Source organism: Diprion similis, chromosome 12 (assembly GCF_021155765.1).
Source record: "Diprion similis isolate iyDipSimi1 chromosome 12, iyDipSimi1.1, whole genome shotgun sequence".
Classification (NCBI taxonomy): Eukaryota; Metazoa; Arthropoda; class Insecta; order Hymenoptera; family Diprionidae; genus Diprion; species Diprion similis.
The window spans coordinates 3,341,676-3,362,781 of NC_060116.1; the positions used below are offsets into that span (position 1 = coordinate 3,341,676).

Genomic DNA, 21,106 nt, shown 5'->3' on the forward strand with positions numbered 1-21,106 from the left:
GACGTTCCGGCCGTCGCGTCGCGTCGGTTCAGTTCAGGAAACTTTTCCGGTCCGGAATTGCACGCGTTTTTTAGTTCTCGTTTAGCTGTCCATCGGCCCCTGGTTCTGCTCCGATTTCCCCCAATTCTAATCGCCGCGTTTCGCAGTTTCACTACCGATGCAATCTGCCCCGATTTTCACGTGAATTTTCACTCGCACCGGCTCTTCGTCACTGGAATTTTCATGGTTTTCTTCGGCTCGATGGGTGACTCGTGTGAAACTTATACTCTATGGGACTCTCGCTGTATTGATCTGACCTGCACGCCGACTGCAATGGAATTTTGCGTCTAGTTCACCGAGTGTGAGTGGCTGATCGTGAGTAGTCGGTAAGACAACGACCTATCTCAATTCCGGATCATCGATCACTCTATGCGAATTAAGAAGGATCGTTCGATCGATCACGAATTTTGGGAGATTTTTAACGATTTTATAGCGGTTTATTTACGATTACAGAATTTTCAATTCTGTCACTTTTTAAGAGATCTTGGTAGTTTGAATGTGTAATGATTCGTCAAGTTTTTTTCTGCACGACTAGGACCTTATAAAATAGATAAAAATATTCGGTTTTTGGGCATCCGTTATCTGCTCAAAAATTTTTACAATTTCATTATAGTTTAGTGTTTAGACACTTTTTACTTTCGATTTGAGGTTCAAGTTTGACGAGCTTACAGAGTTGTTTTTTTTCTGTAAAAGTTGTGAATCATATTTTGGTTTCAATCCGATTATACCGGAAGTGGAAGAGACGTTAATCAACGTTACTGCGAATTCAATAATACCTATATTTTTATATCTTTTACACCCGAAGTTTTTATTGCCTATTCCGTCTACAGGCTGAAGAAAGGCGTAAAGAAATGTAAAACGAGAAGTTTCAAAGCCACAGGGAAACCGTTTCCGAGATGATTAATGGTCAGGTTTATAAATATCCAAGAGAATTTACTGATTAATTATCATGGATCTTTAGTACAAGATCTTGGCTAAAAATCAGACCAGCAATTAATTTCGAACAACTCACGACAGCCGCCGCGTCTCTCTGTTAAAAGATAGTCGTTCGTTGAATTTTGTGTGTTAAATCTGTCATCAGTTGCTGATGATCGATAAGCCGAAACGAGTTTCGAGATACGCTGTCATCTGACCTTTGCATCGTTGGTCCGAGAAACCAGGAATTTACTTGAAGAAATATAGTTAATCTAGTCGACTCTCTCATTAAGTAGGTACAACTGATTTCCATGCATAAGAGTCGCGATTTTTGGGGATAACTCCGTAGTCAGCGATTGAATCACGTGTGTAATATGCTACAAAGCATGGCAGCCTTGATTCGCAACACATGGCGCTTTATTATATGCGTATATATAATATATGGGTGGCGCAAAAAAACCAACTATTTTTTTTTTCTTTAGTCTCGTGTGACAGAATGTTAGTTTTTGATGTTTTAAGATCCCACTCCAAAGGACAGTTAAAAAAAATTTTTTTCAAGAGGTCGCTCCACATTTTTTAAAACGTCAGAAATCGTCAAAAATCGATTTTTTTTCTAATTTTTTTTCTCATTACGGTAGAATTTTATAGACAAAAGAAAAATAAGTTTTCGAAAGTTTCAGTTCAAAATTTGAATTTAAATTTAATTTTTAAATTTGAATCTTATCGAGCGACCTTTTAATATTCATATTAAAATTTCATAATTTTTTTTCTTCAATTTAGTAAAAAAGAATCGATAACAATACACCACGACATGAATTAAAAATCAACCAAAATACTGAAAATGTAATTTTTTTAATTTAATTTTTTGACGATTTTTGACATTTTAAAAAATTTGGAGTGACCTCTTAAAATTTTTTTTTTGATCTGTCCTTTGGAGTGGGCTCTTAAAACATCAAAAACTAACACTTTGTCACATGAGACTCAAAAAAAAAAAAAAAAAAAAAAAAAAAAATAGTCGGTTTTTTTGCGCCACCCTAATATATATATATATATATATATATATACGTATAGCCTCGTATAATCAGTGACGATAATTAGTCCTTGACGCGCTTGCGGTGCCTGGAAAAAAAATTTATTCGGCATTTTTCCTCCCGGCGGATAACGATTGCTGTATCGTGCGGTTATACACACCGACATTTGTCAACCGCGTGCGGAACTCTGATTCAATTTATATCTACACATACGATATAAAACTCGAAAGTTTTTCTGACGTATGTTCGCTTGTAATACATAAACTACCGAATCGATTTTGGTTCTTTTTTTCTGTCGTTATATACATAGCTACGACGTCTTCTCAGGACTTGGGCTTTACTTCGTTACATGCAGATAAATAATTTTCAAGATGATATAACGATATTTGTAAGATCTTTAAGCTCTTCCGGATAAGGATTAGGTTAGGTTAGGTTAGGTTCGGACATCATCAATTTCTATTTTATTATACATTAAGGGGTTACTTATATGAAGTTACAATTTTCAAAAAATCTATATTTATTTAAGTAGACAAACAGAAAATTTCTTGCCAATCCGGCAAATATTGACAAATCAATTTCAGACCTAAATTTTGATCAAAAAACGATTTTTTTGTTTTTTGATAGACTAGTATTTTGTCAAAAATTAATATTTTGCTTATTCCTTCGATCAATTACAAGGTATAATATATTATATCAACGAAATATTTTTCGTTTTTTCATTTTACATTATTCAGTTCAGAGGATACCGTGCTCACCGCAAGACGCCTTTTTTTAGAGATGCTCGCGTTCAAAATAATTATTTTTACAAATGAAAAATGTCAAAATACAGATAAAAGTTACCACAATATACACAAGTTTTTACTTTAATCAATTAAAACGTCTTCTGAAGAAAATTTTTTCAAAAATCGATATTTTTTTTGGGTCACCTGACTGTATATAACCCCTTAAAATTAATGTGATTTTTATCAGAATGATTATACGGACCGAATGATTCTGTTTAATTTTCAGCCGCGTGGTAAACGATGCAATAAAGATAACGGCCAATTACTTACTATTTCAACTAATGCTTCTGAGGCCGCTGTATAATCGCGCAGACCGAGTCATGCGAGCGATACTTTGCACGCGAGAATGAAGATCGACGCAAAAAAGTTGTGTCTACAATTCAAGCAGTCATTCGTCCGTTGATCTCCCAGCAGACGAATATCGTTAAACATGGATCGAGAAACAGGCTGGAATTTGTTTTTGGACGACATGTTGGATTAAAAAAATGTTAAGGCAATTGGTTGCAGGTTAAAAAACGATTTAAGGATTTATTCAATCATCGTACATTTATAAGCTACGAAGCTCTCTCCAAAATACAATAATTGAGAATATGAGAGTTACAGCAAAAGGCTTAGAATATCGATGCTTAATTTTAAATTGCTTCAGTGTTGGTAAGAATCTAGTAAATTCGTTCGATTTCATTCCACCAAAACAAAGTTTTGTTTCTTCTTTCAGTGGTCAACTTTATTTTGCCATTTTCCGACGGTTATCAACATCAATCTAATGTTGTAAAGTAAAATATTTAATGAACCCAACATTATGAAAATAAAGTATTTCAATAAACAGAAAGTTATAGCAAATTTAATGGTTTGCAAGTATCAAGTGGTAAACAATGCTTCAATATATGTATTAAAAAAAAGTGATATTTAATTGTATATAATAATTGCAATTACTGTCAGTCACGGAATTAAAACATCACATACGATCTTGTTATTTAAAATTAATGCTCCACTTCATGCAAGTATCAGAGAAACAAGAATTGTTCCTATAGTATTTACTTCGTTAATCAATTACTGTTGTAAGAACTTTTCAAACAAAAAAAAAGAAAAAAAAACTAATGAAAATTCCAGTGTTTTAAACTCCCTTCGATCTCATATTTCTTCTCAAATTCTTCACACTTTGGATTAAGAATTTAATTCAATGCAAACTTACAAGACAATATACTGCAATAATTGTATAATTATAATCTGTTAGATGGGTAATCCGCCTTCTTTCTAATTAGAAGAGTCAATAGGGTGAAAGGTCGGTAAATCTTAATCTGCTAATTAATTTTATTCGACCCTGCAGTGCGAATTGACCTTTAGCTCGGCGTCATGGCACTCGACACCTGGAATCAGTTTGCAGTCTGCACGCAGCTTCTTCGCGTGTGGTGGATACGAGAGCGTGGTTAAAGGTCCATTGTGAACCTAAATGATAAAGAGCGTGGTTGTAGGGTATTGGGAAATCTTCACGGAACGGCATTTGGAAATGTCAGTACCTCCTACGTGTGTGTGTGTGTGTAGGTGTGTACCTTCGTATCCCGCACTTTGCTTCTATCTTACTTTACTATTATGATATTTATTATTCGCAGAGAAATAGAGAGTCAGTTTTAGTCCATGGATATGGATATGGGCCGAGAGAAAGAGCTATCCACGAGCGGTGAACCGAGAACGACACATGTTTCTGTCAACCCGTCGATGTGTTCTCAGATCGATCGTCGATATAAGAACGAAAGTCGAGCTGTGCTAAGCCGATGTACAAACTCGATGTGTGTACTCATTCACGTCCCGTTAATACAGATCAGTATACATATGTTTAGGTCACTGATACCTTCATTGTGGAACTATTTTTCTTGCCCAAAGTGTCGCTGCAGAAAATATCGCGAAATTAGAGGGCGAATGAAATAATTTTTGCAATTTCTGTCTCGATGGTTTCAACGATTTTGACAAAGAGTTCGACATGCAATTGGGTAATTGACGGTAAAAGTAGACAAAAATTTTGTAACCAACAGCGCAATTTCTCTGCTTTGAATATTTTCAATTTCAATAAATTTCCAGCTCCTGGAAAATCACAATAATGATCACAGGATGTTTAACAAACAAAGTTTGGATATTTTTTAATTTATAAGAGTATATGGAAAATTTCTTTACTTTCGTATGAATATAAAGATTTTCAAACGGTATTTTTGCCTGTTTAAAAAATAACTGATGGGTATTAAAAATCCTTTGATAATCTTACACTTGTAACACTTACATGGAGTAATTTCCGGCTCTGTAAGATGAGGCAATGGACGGCTTAACTGTATAGTACATAGGTAGCGCGTGCACACATATGAGCGTAAAATCCTTAATTCCTCTACGATTTCTTTGGACTCATCTCAAAGTCAAAGATGTGGCACGTAATTTGTGAAATATCATTTGACAGGCTGCAGGTTGACGTTGCGCAACTAATAATCAAAATGCTAAGCTCGATATATGCTAACACGTACTACGTACGGAATGTATGCTAATATACAGAGAAAGGTTGATCTCTAATCATAATACAGGCTCTTGATTGGCAGCTGTGATAAATGAAATTTAGCGCCAGAGACAAAAAATCATACTAATTATCGACGTGTCACTTACGATGAGGATATTTATATACGATTAGTTTAGCCACTGGCAAAAACAGATACTTAGGATACGCTCGAAAACAGTATTTCAAGTCTCAACCTTTGACTTTTCCTTATCATAAGGTTCCTACTTCTTGAAACGTTGACATTTGCCGATCCTTCAATTTTTTTAGTCTTGGAGTCAGCTCTTCTCGTTTATTTTCAATCAAATGCGTTGAGAATAAACTGTTGCAAAGTCGTTTGAAATCACGTTCATAATCATGTGGAATCTTCTATAGTAATTTGATAAAATCTACTGAAGGAAGTTAATCTCACGGGAAGTTACTTGAACAACATAGTTTAAGTATTGTTCACCACAGGGATCTCGAAATGAAGCAAAATCGTTCAAGTTATTTCAGAACTTTTGAATTCATGGAATGCTTCGAAGTCTGTAAACCATACATGTATATATGCTTTATCGTAGAAATAGCTATTTCCTGGTTGTCGCCACTATTATGTCTCCACTATTGTTCCACCTCAACTATTCAAACGTTCGCCATTTTGGTATTTCAGGTTAAAAAATTCTGTAATAATTTATAAATACGTCGACCATTTGAATGAAACGTGGTTCAAAATTTAGTTAGTATTCACATACAAATACCTGAGTTATTAAGCTTTCAATATATCACTTGGCCGCCATGTTCAAATCAGAAATATTTAAGGAAGGTGGCAAAATCCAGCGATGAAAGAGTACACATGTGGCCTCGGGAATAACCTTGCAATAATTCCGGTTGGTGGATCGCGCGCATGCAGATGCATGCATACGAATCCAAAAATAGTGGCGCGCCAGGAGCATAACGAACGTACGCATCGCGTGCGTAGCTTCGTGCGTGTGGAGCTGTACGCCACGAGAGGGTATCATGCGTAAATTTGAGCTGCGGCAGTCTTCTGTACATACTTATTCTCGACGAAGAAACAGGCGTGCTTTCTGTTACTGTAAATATTTAGAATGACTCGGAGCCGTCGTGTTTCCACTGCAAGCAAACCTCCACGGGGCTGAAAGGTTTCAAAAGTCATGCGTTATTTTCTAGGGCTGAAGTGGAAGGGCTTGAGCAAAGGGTGGCAGCGGTTCGCCCTTCCTTTGCTCGTGCTTCTCCTTTCCGGGTTTTTCGAATTTTTTCTTCTTTGGTTATCGCCTTATCATGACGCGTCTTAACGCCCAACGCCATCCTCTTCAGATTGTCGGAGATTCAAATATTTTTGGGAGTATCGTACATCCTTAAAAATTTACGAGCTATAAGCTACTTGACTCTTCGTTACACCCACAAACTCTGCATTCATTGACGCCAGTTTATCCCCCAAACAACCTGGCACCTCAAACATTTTACAGCTCAGTTATTACACCATTTTTTATTACCCTGTTTACTTGTATGTCTGTCCTTCTTTTCAAGTGTACAATGCAGATACGTCACAAAGCGACATTCATTTTGCATACGTACAATTGCTTCATTCGTGTTTTCAGGATCTCAATTACATTCTCGATTGCGGTTGTGTTAGTTTATTAAAATATTAAAAATTGTTGGCTACCCGTCTCACGGTAAAAATCAAAGTTTTATCCAAGGTGATCCAATTATGCCTGAAATTTTGCCCATTAATGAGATTGTTGCTATAAGAGGACAGAATACTCAGTGCTAGCGTGATAATCCTGCTGATAGTCGCGGGTTCGATATGATTTGTTCGTTTTCTTTTATATAGAATTACGTGGTTAGTATTTAGTTAATAGATATGTTTGTATAAAATTTATATGTCTCGTCGCATCATTGACGAACAATTATCTGAGTCGTAAAGCGTCAAAGTCGTAAACTATGATTAATCATCGATCAAGAATTCGATTCTCTTCCATAAGAATCGAAGGAATTTAATCTTTCAAAGTTTTTATTTCAGAGCGTGTTCTGTAATGAAAACTTTATCAAATTGTATTCGATTGAATTTTTAATTCGGATTCGACAACAATCAAAATATGAACTACTTCGATTCCGTGATTTTAAACATTCCTTCATAATAATCTTAAATTGTAAATTTTTTACCTCCCTATTTTCAAATTTGATTGACATTTCATCCATGTCACGTGTAGAACAATTACACTTTCTTTTTCTCGGTGTTTAGGTATAACGCAAATTTCATTTCACACAAAAGAATATTAAAACAGTGATCAACAGATGAAAATTATTCTTCAAATATGCCATTCTCTCAAAGGTATTCAGCCAGAACATCGACGATTGGAAAAATTTATCGCTGACCTACGGCATTAATAACCCTCGCAAGGTTACACTCAAGTGTTGACTCAAAGAATGTACGATTCGACATTTTTCTTACACCCAAAGGTGGTTTTATCTCGACGCACATGACCGGGAACTCCACTTAGCCGGGCAACGATCGATCCAATAACTTAACTCGCGTTCATCAGCGAATCGCGGGGTAATAAAATCGATAGTCTCACATCCCGTCAAGAGCATGATGCACACAAGCCATGTGGCTATCAGTTCCAGCTGTCAGCTCCTCGTTCTTTTTCCTGAGACCGCCTTACGCTGCGTTCACACCAAATCCTGCATACGTTCTTATATTTTATTATCTGCAGACTAAATTTCATCGGAACAAACAAATAATAAACGAAAGATTTAGGAGGTTAGTTGCGACAAAAAGCTGTAATTTTTTCAATGATTTTAGCACGAGATGGTCGTGTGTTTAGGATCCATTGTGTCAATCGTGAGGATTTGTAAGCCACGAAGGTCACTTTAGAAATGTGCGAATAGAAAATACCGAAATTATGCAAAGAAACTTGAATACTTATGTTTGATTAAAAATTGCTTAAAAACGGTTAAAAATATCGTGGATCGTTCAATTTTGTTCGACGATGGGTAATTTGATTCGAAAGACGTTAGGATTTCGTTACGAATTCTCCGGCATTTTTTACTCCTATTGCAATGATATTGTTGAATATCCAATTTTACAACATTGTACTAATATTAATCATAATCAGGGAATAAAAATGTGTATTTTACTGTTAAAGAAAAAAAAAAGTCGGTCTGAATCACTGCATCGAAACTTACAGTCTTTCGAATAAAACGAGCCACCCTGAAGTGAGATTAAACCAATCTATTAAATTTTTCACAATTTGAAGCCATGAGAAATCTCAATTTTCAATTTTTTAACAGATATTCGTAACCTGCAAATGGAATGTTTTGATAAATACTCAACGTGTGACTGTCTTGTTATGAAATTGCTGAAAAGTATCGATTTTGGACAACTAATTTCCATAGTAACAAGCAATATAATTCAAAATTGGTTTGCAGACTTCTACGCGTCAATATTGAGCACTTGTTAGTATATTTCCAGCTGATAAATCAAGATCTTTTGTTTCTAGACACGAAAAGACATACCGAACTCACATTATACTTATCGTTTGATTTCAGACCAAACAAATTATGAAAAGTTTTATTCCTACAAGACATATATCTATACCTTATATTTTTTTGTATGTATCTACTTTGACGTCACTTGTTCGATATAAAATCCTCGTTGGGATGCAATTTATTTATAATAAAATCCAACGAATGAAATTAAATATCCAGCCAACGTATTCCACATTATTTTCATTTAATTAATTTTTTTTATCTAGTCTTCGACTGACAGCGTGCCAAAAATTTATTTCCTTTCTTCAGGATTCTTCTTCGCGTTCGGTGTGAGCGCACCCTCAAGTTCCGACATTGTAGGCATACAACGGGGTCGTGTGTCTCGTCCGCGTTAGTGACTCACAAGTCTGGCCCACGACTGCCAAAATATTGTACCACATATACCGCATACATCATGGATGCATTTACCACGGTGCCGTGCACTTTGAACATCTTGCACACGTGCAGTTTAACAACTCCAACCGTTATATACGCTTATACGGACGCGAATATATTACATACAAAGCTGGCAGCCGTCGCAGCTCCGCCTGCACCCAAATTCAATGTAATAGCATGAAAATTCTATTCAGATAAAAAAATCTTGCTTACAGTTGAGGATATTGGAATGAAGATTGATGATATCTGACCTAACCTGTCCTAACCTAACATATCCTAACCTATCCTAAGCCAAGCCAACCACACCTAACTCATCTATAGCACAAAGTTTATCTGACCTAACCTAAATCGATCTCATTCATCTATAGCACTTAGTTTATCTGACCTGATCTGACTTGATCTCACCTATCCCATCTATAATATACAGTTTATCTAACCTGACCTAACCTAATCTAACATAACCTGTCCTAACTTGACCTAACTCATCTATAAGATAAGGTTTATCTGACCTGATCTGACTTGATGTCACCTATCTCATCTATGGAATACAGTTTATCTAACCTAACCCGACCTAATTTGACATAACCTGACCTAACTTGACCTAACCCATTTATAAAATAAAGTTTATCTGACCTGACCTGACCTGATGTAACCTGACCTAACTTGACCTAACCCACCTGTAACAAAAAATCAGACCTAACCTGACCTAATCTGATTTGAGCTGATATAACCTGACCTAACTTGATCCAACCTAAGCCAAGCTAACCCGACTTAAACCATCTCTAGGAAAAAGTTTAGGCAGCAAATATCGTTATATGTCCAAAACTATTGATCTGACTATATCGAAATATCGCCTAAAATTTGCCGAGGCAATATAACTATCTGCAGAAAAGAAGGAATCAAAATCGGCTCAGTAGTTCTGAAGTTGTAAGCGAACATACGTCGGATAGACTTTGTGTTTTATGTTACATTTCTTATATACATATATTTTCAAAGACATGTAGGTGTACAATTTATCGGAAATAGGAAATGGCATCTCGCTCGATTTTTAAATGGCGCTATTTTATCTCCAGATCACCGGTAGCTTCGATTACCTAATAATAATAAATAAGTATAATAACAATAATAATGATAATATGGCTTATTGACGTGTAAGAATCTAGAAAGAGAGAAAAAATTTCAAAACTCATCAGTATCACGATCGTGTCGGTACATTATTTTTCGAAGGGTCTTCTTCAAAGTATCAGTAAGACGAGACGACAAAAAAAAAAAAAAAAGGAAAATGAAAAAGAAATCGAAAGAACGAATAAAAACTTTGATGGGTAGAAAAAGTTTTTTTTTCTCCGGGCACCGCGGCTAGTTGAGAGAGAATAATTACCTGCAGCCTGTAGACATCAATTACTCACTGCTGTGTCATCGATCTCTTTGCACTTAATTAAATTTTTCCCGTATGATATTCTTAATTCGCGACCGAATATAACGAGGTGATGGAGAAAGGTTCTAAAAAAAGAACAGAAAGTAAGGAAGAAAAGAGGGAAAAAAGGCCGATTACATAGTAGAAAACCCAATTCGCACATGTATTATATACACCATGCATTAGTAGTAAATTCCAATCTCGTGACGAAGCGACCGTCTTTATAAGCGAGTCGCCTCCACCTACTTTGCAAACACTGAAAAGATAGATGCCTCAAAACACACTTGTGCGTCCACGTATGCGTGTGCAGAGAGAAGGAGAGAAGAGCCTCGTGACGTCACTAAAGCCCATGGGCACAGCCAAGACCGAGGACTTTATCTCTTCTTTCGACGTGGTTAAACTGTGTCAAGTTCGCTTTTCCCGGGGCTAGCTTTTATCTCTCTCTCTCGCTGTCTATCGCACGTGACAAACCATGGAGAACCTTAAAAATCAAATTTCAGGATAAACGTTTGATTTTTTCGCGGGTGCGTAGGGCTAATAATCCTAAACTTTGACGAGATCTGTAGTGAAATTTTGATAATACCAAATTTTTGTTTATCAAATAAAAGAGATAAAATTGTAAATTTGAGTTGGAGAGAAAAAAAAAAAAATTTCCTCCATGTTCGTTGGGCAAAAAAATATCGAAACAGTAAAACATAAAATGGACAAATTTATTGTTCTTATTAAGTCTCGCTGCTTGTTTTTATGTATAATTTACGTGCTGCGGTTTGTCGGGCATACACAGTGTATGCAGACGTAGAATATTTCTGTCAATTGTCCAGAATTGGACGGAATTAGGGGCAATAAACGTAGCCGTGATTTTGCATGTCGCAGGTTTTAAAGTATTTGCGTAATTTTTTTCTGTTCTCTCTTCTCTTAATTGCTTTCTTGGAAATTAATACTTCAGGGTCATTTTAGTACCAAATCTTTAATGGTTGTATGTAAATGTCAACGCAAACAATAATATAATGAGCACAGCTTATTTAAAAATCTTCCAAAGAGAATAAATGTGGTCAAAATAAAAATAAAAATAAAAAAGTACAATTTATACTTTCGACAAACCTAATACAGTTAGTATAAACTACAAGAAATAAACAATTTTTTAGTGTCGTTAACTATTTGTAAATTTTTAGCAGTAAACTAGTTTCCATTTCCGTACATTCTTTTCATCTGCATCGACTATCTATGTGCAAATCTGTAATCTCTGAATAGTTATGTGAAATAATAGTAATTTTTAACATAGTCGCGAAATCGTTTGTTGCGATCGGTACACAATAATGGCGCGCGTTCACTTTCATCTCTGATATAGTTATAAAAAGTGTTTTCTCTCGAGCAGTAACGCAATTCTCTCAATCGGTTTTAAACCTCATTTCCAATTCAACGTAGCGTGCTGTACGTACGCATATTGTGGAAATCTTACTGTCTATAATTACTTCCTGGTCTGGTTATATAATTCGAGCAACGGAAGGATTTTCTAAATGATTTAATTGCACTTTTCTCGCGAGGAAATCTATTATCTTTCCCAATTATCGCTGTATCATAGAAAAATCGTTACCAATTCGGGAAGGCCGGGGCAAAATGGAAGACTTGAGAAAAGAAAATGATTTTTTTGCAAATTTAAATGACAATTTTTAACTCACGGTTTTCCTCCTCATTAAAGGAAATCAAATAATATTCCACCTTTTAAGTTATTGTAAAAAAAGGTATTCATAGCCCAGAAACTAAAGCATCTATTGGTTATCGGTTACCAATTTTGTGGTTATTCTTTTCGATGACGTAACTTGTCAATATTAACGTGATTGAGCAATCGTAATTATTGTGCAACACAACGATTGCTGACGATAATTAAATTCCCTCAATACACGTTGGGTATGGCACGGATGTCTAATGCCTCTGAATATGCCGCGGGCAAAATTATCCGTATAATAATGACCGGACACCGCATTTGAAACGCAAATTGGACGCAGTGGACAAAACGGTCTTCGTCCTTGACCAGTCGCTGGCTGGGACGATGTCCTTTTTTCGTCTATAGCTTGCGGCGAACCCAACAGCTACGAACTTGTTGGTAACAAGACTTGGCGTTCTTAAAACTTGCACTAATTCTGACCGGACAACAGGGCTAGAAGTCAGGGTTTCCCGGATTATTTATAGGAGAAAAAATACAATTTAAATGGTAAATGAAGCCATGAATTAGTAAATAGTGAAAGTAAATTACAAGGATCCAAAGAATTGGCCGAATTAGGCGGAGACCTGCTGGTACAATTTGACATTTCATTTCGATATGATCACATAACTAGTATATACCAAATCTCTTTAAGAATATAAGAATAAGAGATTTGGAAATTGAAAACGGAAGCTTAATTATCGAAGTTCAATTTGAAATCGTTTAAAAATAGTTAAAAAGCGAGTCTACTTATACGATTTCATTCTAAGATGCCTCACTTTATTTGACAGACTATTTTCTGTAAACTTACTGAATTAAGTTTTCTTTTTTTCATTTCAGCAATCAATTCGATGTTACAATTTGTTAATCATAATCAATATCAGTGCAATGTTATCAAATTAAATATCTAACGATACCAACATGATAAAAAAAACCATATCTCTGTGTATTCGCAGAAAATGATTTTCTGACTGAAACGATATCCTATCATTTGTTCATAACTCCAGAATTTTTTCATTTTTCGTATTATGCAAAAGATTTTCGAAGCTTACAATCGCAATAATATGCCAAACTCTCAATATACAACTTGTAATAAAACTAATACCAAGTATTCATTTTTATCCAACCAAGCTCTATTATTATTATTATTATTATTATTATTATATCATTAATGATATCCGTAAGATTAATTATTAAAACTTATGGAGAGGTTTATTCCTGGGGAAATTAGAATCCATTATGCAGCAGCAGAAGTGCAGATTATCAAATTATGCACGTCCGTCATGATCCATACATGTAGGCGGCTATCGCAGTCCGTGTCTGACGATGAAGTGCGTCTGCATTTAATTAGATAAAACGTTTGAGCGCGTGCCTCTGCAGCACTCCCGTGACTACCGAGCCGTGTAACTACTCTAATTATTACATTTTTTAAGGGCTGTCGACTCGCGTTCGTTACATTTCCGGCATATTATGACCATATATATGTTTGGTCTAGACTCTAGACCTCAAGTACAGTGCGGTCGGTAGGTAGGAATTTTCCCTTTTTCTCTCCCTCTCTCCCGGTTTTATCTTCTTTCAAAACAAAACTCTGGGCACGCTTCGTATGTATACACTATATAACGGGTGTTTAAAATTAGTACTAGTAATCTAGATATTTAATGAACTTCGTTTCTTTTTTCGTTTAATTTTTCTAATTATAAATCGTCGTGCAGGAAGATCTGGGTACAAGTTTTTTCTCCGTGAATATCGAATTTCTTCATGATATTACTTCGTATCGTACGTAATAAAGTTTGAATTCAGTTGAGAATTATTTTTTTATTTTTGAGGTTATTTTATACACTGATGGATTTATAAGGTTTGAAACTTTATTATTTAAAGGTTCCAAGCATGTTTGAGAATAACTTAAATTCGTATTACTGAAAAAAGATATTATATTTGGGGAAATTAAAAAGCTAACCTCTTTTAACGCTACGAGTACTAAAAGTGGCCGCCAGGCGTCGCAGGACGCTTGACGATCTCGTGATTAGGGTTATTCAGAAGCTATCATTCTACGTCCGATGACTAAATCCCGAAGATGTGTTTGCTGTCAGATTTCATTTGGAGCTTGTTGCCCTTTCGTATTTTTAATGTTTCCAATATGAGATAGATATCAAACTAATATTGCTTGATGAACATCTGGCTTTGTAAACTATGAATAAAAACCTGTTAAGAGATTGTGTTATACTCCAAATAACTATGAATCTACTTTACTTACATACCTCATTTTGTCTTATATAGAAGATTGATTTTGTTTAATACGCTATCGACAAGTAAATGATGAAAACATTTCTATATATTCTTACTATACTTGAAATAAATGTGGCTTTATCAAAGAAAATGACGAGAGTTAACAAGCTGAGTGACCGATCGCGCATGCGCAGAATACTGGAATACGATTGGTCGGCGAGATCGGACCGCTGCGATACTTACGTCAGCAAGATAAGGCTGCCAACTTACTCTAAACGTGTCATAAGTCGTTAAATTCTCCTACGTTAAATGCTAGATTAAAATCCTGTCGTTATGGCGACTCCTAGCAGTCAAAAGTCAGTTAAGAACAAAAGTTTGCCAAGTCTATCCGAACGCCTACATTAAATATTTGAAACCTGCTCAACCTGAAGAAATCGCATCATCTACATAACCTCTATAAGCGGCAATTGACATCTGAACCTCAAGGTGGTCAGTCTGATTAAAAACACGTCGAAACTCGCGCATGCGTAGTCAGAAGCTAAATCTGCCAATATTAGCCGTTTCCCCTGAGTACATAGTCAAAATTCGACTTTTTTTTTAGCAAAGTGGAGAGAACAATTCTCGGCGATTGCGATCGAAGAGGATAAGCCCGAGTGAAAATAAAAACGTAATAAAAATAGGTCCGAGTTGAACGCAGCAGAATTATTATACACACCGCATGCACGCCTGTGTGCATATATTTATACATCCGTACACCGAACTACTGCATATTTCTCCGGCTCGTTTCCACCCCTCCTCCCTTCCTCTCTGCACACATCCCATGCATTTAGGCAGGCAATACGCGTACGATGGTTGTAAGATACGTGCAAGTAGGTGTGAGTGTGTGCGGCGGTAGGTGGGGGGTTGGACAGATGTTTGGTCCACGCGCTAGGGCTTAGTTCTCCATGGGGTGCCGGCCCATGAAGTGCGCTGCATCGAGCAGGAACTACCCCATGGCCCATTCAGTCGTCTCTCCCCGACCATCAGGCGTCCCGCCGCGTCTCTGATCCATAATCCCGCAGTCACGGTATCCCGGAGGAATGGGTTGTGCCCATGCAGTCCAAGATTTAACCAGAGTGCACCGCGTGCAGTGATACGTTTGAATTTTATCGGGACTTTCTTCTTGTTTCGCGATCATCGACTCGGGCTACTCTGGCTGAAAAACACGGGGAAAAAGCAAGTGTACTAAATAGAGCTCGGAATATAAAAGGTTGTTTTATAAAAGTATGTAAATATATTTTTCGTAAAAGTGCGAATTGACGAAATTTTAACATTTGGGAAATAGTATTCAAGTTATAATTATTCTAAAGTATTATGGGTATTCTTATGGGGGAGGATTGAATATTGGATTCCGTAAAACTGATAAAACTTCAGCATCAATTTGTTTTTATTAAAACTGATCAACGATTATTTTTCTCCCACAATTTTTTACATCATCTTTACGAAATTTATGGAACTTCTTTATTAAGAGTTTGAGGGAAATTATCCTTGCAAATAATTTAGCGAAATAACGTAGTTAGAAATTTTCGTGAGATTTGAAGGAGAAAAAAACAAGTAATCAACAAATATTCAGTTGGTTTTCGAAATTTTTTTATCTTATATTACCTACCGACTTATCCAACTTTCTGTAAATCATTTTATCCTTGACGATCTTTCCGGACGTTTGTGATGCCTACGGTTTTGGACACGTGTCGTGATGGATACAAGATCGTTTTATAGGCGAATAAAATATCCGATTAGAGATGTTACGTTGACCGTTTGATGTAACATAAACAGTCATATTACAGGGTACACATAATTAAACGGTATATTATGTATTCTCTGTTTTATGTTAGCTTTTGGTTTTTAGTTTTCCTCTTTTTTTTTCTATGTGTGTGTCTCAACGCGCAAGAACTCGCAGAAAACCGGAAGACGATGTTCGTGCATTGAATAAATTTACGACACACGCGTTGTGTATGTAATACTTACCTATACATTCGTAATATTATATCTATAATAAACATCTGAACACAAATCTACGCGCGATAAAATTATCTGACGATGATGCTGTGTGGTAAAAATGAAAGTTAAGTCGTATTGTATAAAATTAAGGTAGAAATAAAACATTATAACGCTGATATGATGTATTTTATATCGGAAGTAACAAACTCGATTCAGAAAGCTATTTATCTGCCTCTATATGACATGACGTACGTACATATACTTAAGACATCTCGTCGAAGCTCTTTCATTCCTCTATTTTTTATCTGGCTGATACATACTCTGTTCTTTTCATTAAACCAAATTTTTTGCTATACCGTCAAAGAAAATCAAAATGAAAAATAGATTTGTACATTAATTGTGATACACGTGCAAAATCAACTTCTATCTTCAACTCTCCTTGTTACTTGAGCAAGTTTTTAAGCTATCAATTTCTTTTCGGTTTTATAGTTTCTGCTGACACATTTCGGAAGCATCATTTTATCTCCGTTCTAACAAAGCGCGCTTTCGATATTAGATAGTTATGTATCTAGCTGTGCGTATGGCATATATTTATCAAATAGTTTTGTTGCTCAAACGGATGTACGGTAGATTCAATTTGGAACGATATCTCTACTGATTATATGCAGGCAAAAATAAAGAGGTGCCTGCTAAATAATTATTTTCCTTATATTTTCTCGGTAAAACGATCGTCGAATTTAATCTGAATCTAACGATTTTTCGAAGAAGTGTTCGATAACTGTCACCGTAATTATATAAGCTATAAAATTAGGCATTTAAGCTGATGTATATTTCAACGCTTGAATATCTTTCTCTCCTTGAAAACTACCGGAATACGCAACTATACCGGTTTTATTAATTTCCGGTGATTCTCGTAAGCTTTGGGTAATTTGCTGAGTTTTGTTTTTTCTTCACGGCCTTTTTTCGTCAACTATACATAGCATCGAGTGTCACTTTATACCGCTGTTATATTTCATGTAAATTACAATCCTATTTCATGACGTAAGACGAACATCAATCTACAAACAGCTGGTATTAATGTACGTTACTCTTATCGATTTAAATCTGTTTTATGCAGAGAAATTTTTTATTTACAGATGTTGATTTCCAAGTCTTTCGAATTTTTTACGAAATGTCTTACAAGTATTTTTTTTATAGGTATTTTCTATAAATATCAGTGATTCGAATCGACTTTTAAACTCAGTAAACAACGTTTAGTTTTATAACCGATTGATTACCGATCGCAGCAGCTGTGTCAGAGTAGCTGGTAGTCATCGGACCGAAATTAGAGAATTTCTTTATCCGCTTTCACTGACATTGTCCGAGTTTTACGACAAAAGAATATCATCAAGCTCTGTACATTCTAGGACAATTATTACACTTGTCTTATATTGTTATACGTACTTTTTCTAAAGATTTTTTTCAAACTCTGAAATACCGAAGGCGAGTAGAACTCATTATTGCTGTTAACGGACCTCCGCGTGTGGAATACCTTCGGATTCGCGTCGAATGAACATTAGATACAGCTGGCTGATGACCGATATCCTGTTAAATAGACCGCAATCTATCTCAATTCCGAAACGCAATTTAATTTATTGTTCGTGGATTTGTAGGAAGAGAAAAAATTAAGTCCAATCAAGTTTTAAGTTTTTTTTTACGGTGTTACGTAATTGCTTTACCATAATTCCATAAATTGTTTGAAGAACCATTCAAGAGTTTTTTTCCAAGCAACCTCTGAAAATTTCTATACCGAATAAAATAACCTCAAAATCACTAAAATCAGACCAAAAACACCAATTTAATCACTTTTCATTTTCTGATTACGAGAGCTTTCTCAAATTTTTCATACCTTAGCTAGCGCTATTCGAACTCGGTTGGATTAATTCTCATTACATAGTAGGTATGTTTCATGCCTGTTCACTATTACTATTCACTAACACTGATAGCACGAATAATATTTTTGCACCTTTCTGAAACCGTTTTTTTTTCTCTTTTCATATTCTTTAACTCATACCCTCCTGAAGCCCTGTTTTTTGGCTCAATTTGCTTTAAAACTTCCGCACGAATGTCTCTGTCAAATGGTATGCGTTGTCTAATTTTTAAAATCGGTAATCTTGAAGGTTCTTACATCCAGAGGGCCTCAAATGAATCACAACTGCGCAAGCATAAACTTGGAACAGTTATAAAAAACTTTTTAAACACGTCAATAATCACGCCTCAATGTGTCTTGAACAGTTTCGATTAAATCAGCCTTGTTTCAACTAACATTTGAGCTACCAATATTTATCTTTGCTCCTAATCTTATCGTTTCACAACATATTCATACTTTTAGTATACTACCAGAACTTCATTTCGGCGCCAAAGATAATTTTACAGTGAAATTTGCTTCAGGCTATATTGACACGAATCAATTCTCAAAAACACTGTTCTCAGTATTATAAGTTCAATGTTTTATGTTTTTTTTTTCAAATTATTCGGTCAACATTTGCAAAAGGTCTAATGTTTTTCAGGTTTTCTAAAATAGCTATTTATGTGGTATGCCCGTAAACCGCCTGTTTTTTTGGCAAGGATAAAGCTTTCAGGACTAGCTGAAGGCGAGCCGGAAGCGAGTACTGAAATTATCCGAGCCAAAAAACGGTTTACGTGCGTGCCACATACAATATTTTTTACGGTATGGGCATTGAAAAGCAAAACGAAGAGTGAGGTTATGTCGCGATCTGTTCGACGAAGCTACTTTATTCGGCAGTTTGAGATGCGCACTTCGAACTGCGCATCAAAACTACGGAATAAAGACTTTATTCCGCAACTTTGTTTGCTGCCGTATAAAGCGTCACTTTACGGAACGAAAACTGCCACAAAAAGTGGAATTTTCAATGCCCATGGCATAAAAAGTTAATTCCGTTCGACTTAGGCGCTTTTGTTTCGCAGCCATTCATATACCATCGCACCGGGCTTAGTGGCAGCAATTACTTTTCTCTTGGGATCATGAGAAGCCATTGACTTGACCGTACCCACTGCTTCTCCACCTACTCGTTGGTGCTATTATTGATTTCGTCTGGACAGTAGCCCTAGGCAATGAACCCTGCGACGGGCTTGATTACACCCTCATCCTGCACAACACGACTGTTTCGATCCCCGAACTTTGGACTTTCTCTACGCCCGTTTACACGGCGTGATTCATGCGTCCCTTTGTGGGTGCCGTACTGGACGACCAAGAAAACTACGCTGGGTTCCGTCGACGTCCAAAAGAACTGCCGTTAGGCCGCCATCTTTTTCCATCCAATTAATAATGTAGCAGGGCACGGCGAGTAAAATGGTTGGACAACTTATCTGTTGGGCAGTTTTCATGGTTTTTTCCTACTCCTTCAGACCTTGATAGCTTTTGCTTGAGCATTGAAGTATGATTGACTCTCTTCCAGTTCGTACCTGTTGCGAAAATTTCACAGTATACTAAGCATTCCGCATGAACGTAACAGATCCTGAATGAACTTTACACTCTGAGATTAGCAAGATCGTAATAAGTAAACCGTGGTCGAGAAAAACATGCCTCATTATCGGTCTCTACTTATTCTTTTGAATTTTGAGCGTGAAGATTAGATAAGTTTCGCACGTATCTACTTGAATTCTCATTGCAATGAAAATTTCCCGTCACTAGTACAGGCACTTAGGTAGCTCGTCACGATTTAGATCGTTTAGACACGAAAACAAGGGTGTTGAAATTAGTTCCAAAACGTGAAGTATCTCAGTCACACGTATGCTTCATCATCGGTGTTTCTTTGTTTGAAAATACACATGACTTCAGTGATAAAAAGGATCTTTTGGCCGTTTCGAAGAACGTTAAAGTATCAGGAAATTTTATTCAAGTTTCAACCGTTTCTGTCTTACGCCTTAGGTACATCCGCGAGTAAATGAATTCGGTTTCCTTTATTCAAATGATGTTTCGACGGAAAAGAAACGGTGCATTTGGTCGGGGGCGGTGCTTCGAATTAATTCGAAGACCTTTCGAAGTCCTGGCTACTGGTTCTTACAGACCGTTACACTACAGTGATGCGTTTAATTTTCAGTACGCGTTTATCGCTCCTGTTACGGTACATCCTGAGCTCCCGCCGTCGCTGCATCAGGAGCTAGAGACCAAACGTTTCCTAGGACACGTGAAAACTACGATAGACGTAAGACGCAAGGCCGAGTGACAGACAAACGGGAACAAGAGTCGGGGGCCCCGGATGCTCCTCAAGGAATATCAATGCGCGTTACGAATTGTACAAACATCTATGACAACTGTAGGACACAGAACGTGAGCGGTGAACTGATACCTTATGATCACGTTGCATGCACACCTTTGTCTCGAGCACCGACGCGTTTTTAGACCAGCTTACGGTGAACGATTGCCACTCTCTCTCTCTCTCTCTTTCTCTCTATCTCTATATCTGTGACACATGCAGTATGTGCGGCGGATCGATTAAGATGCAAACCTCATACCGGGTCAGTTCCATTTGTAATTTTCTCCAAAGTATATATTCT

The 21,106-nt window shown here is 36.4% G+C and overlaps 1 protein-coding gene across 1 annotated transcript in view; it reads left to right on the forward strand.

Moving 5' to 3' along the window:
• Positions 1–21,106, forward strand: part of LOC124413044 (disheveled-associated activator of morphogenesis 1) — a 58,318-nt gene continuing 37,212 nt past the window's right edge. Inside the window, exon 1 of the mRNA XM_046893360.1 lies at positions 1–365. The gene's annotated coding sequence lies outside the window, so the exon portion shown is untranslated. The remainder of the gene's footprint in view (positions 366–21,106) is intronic.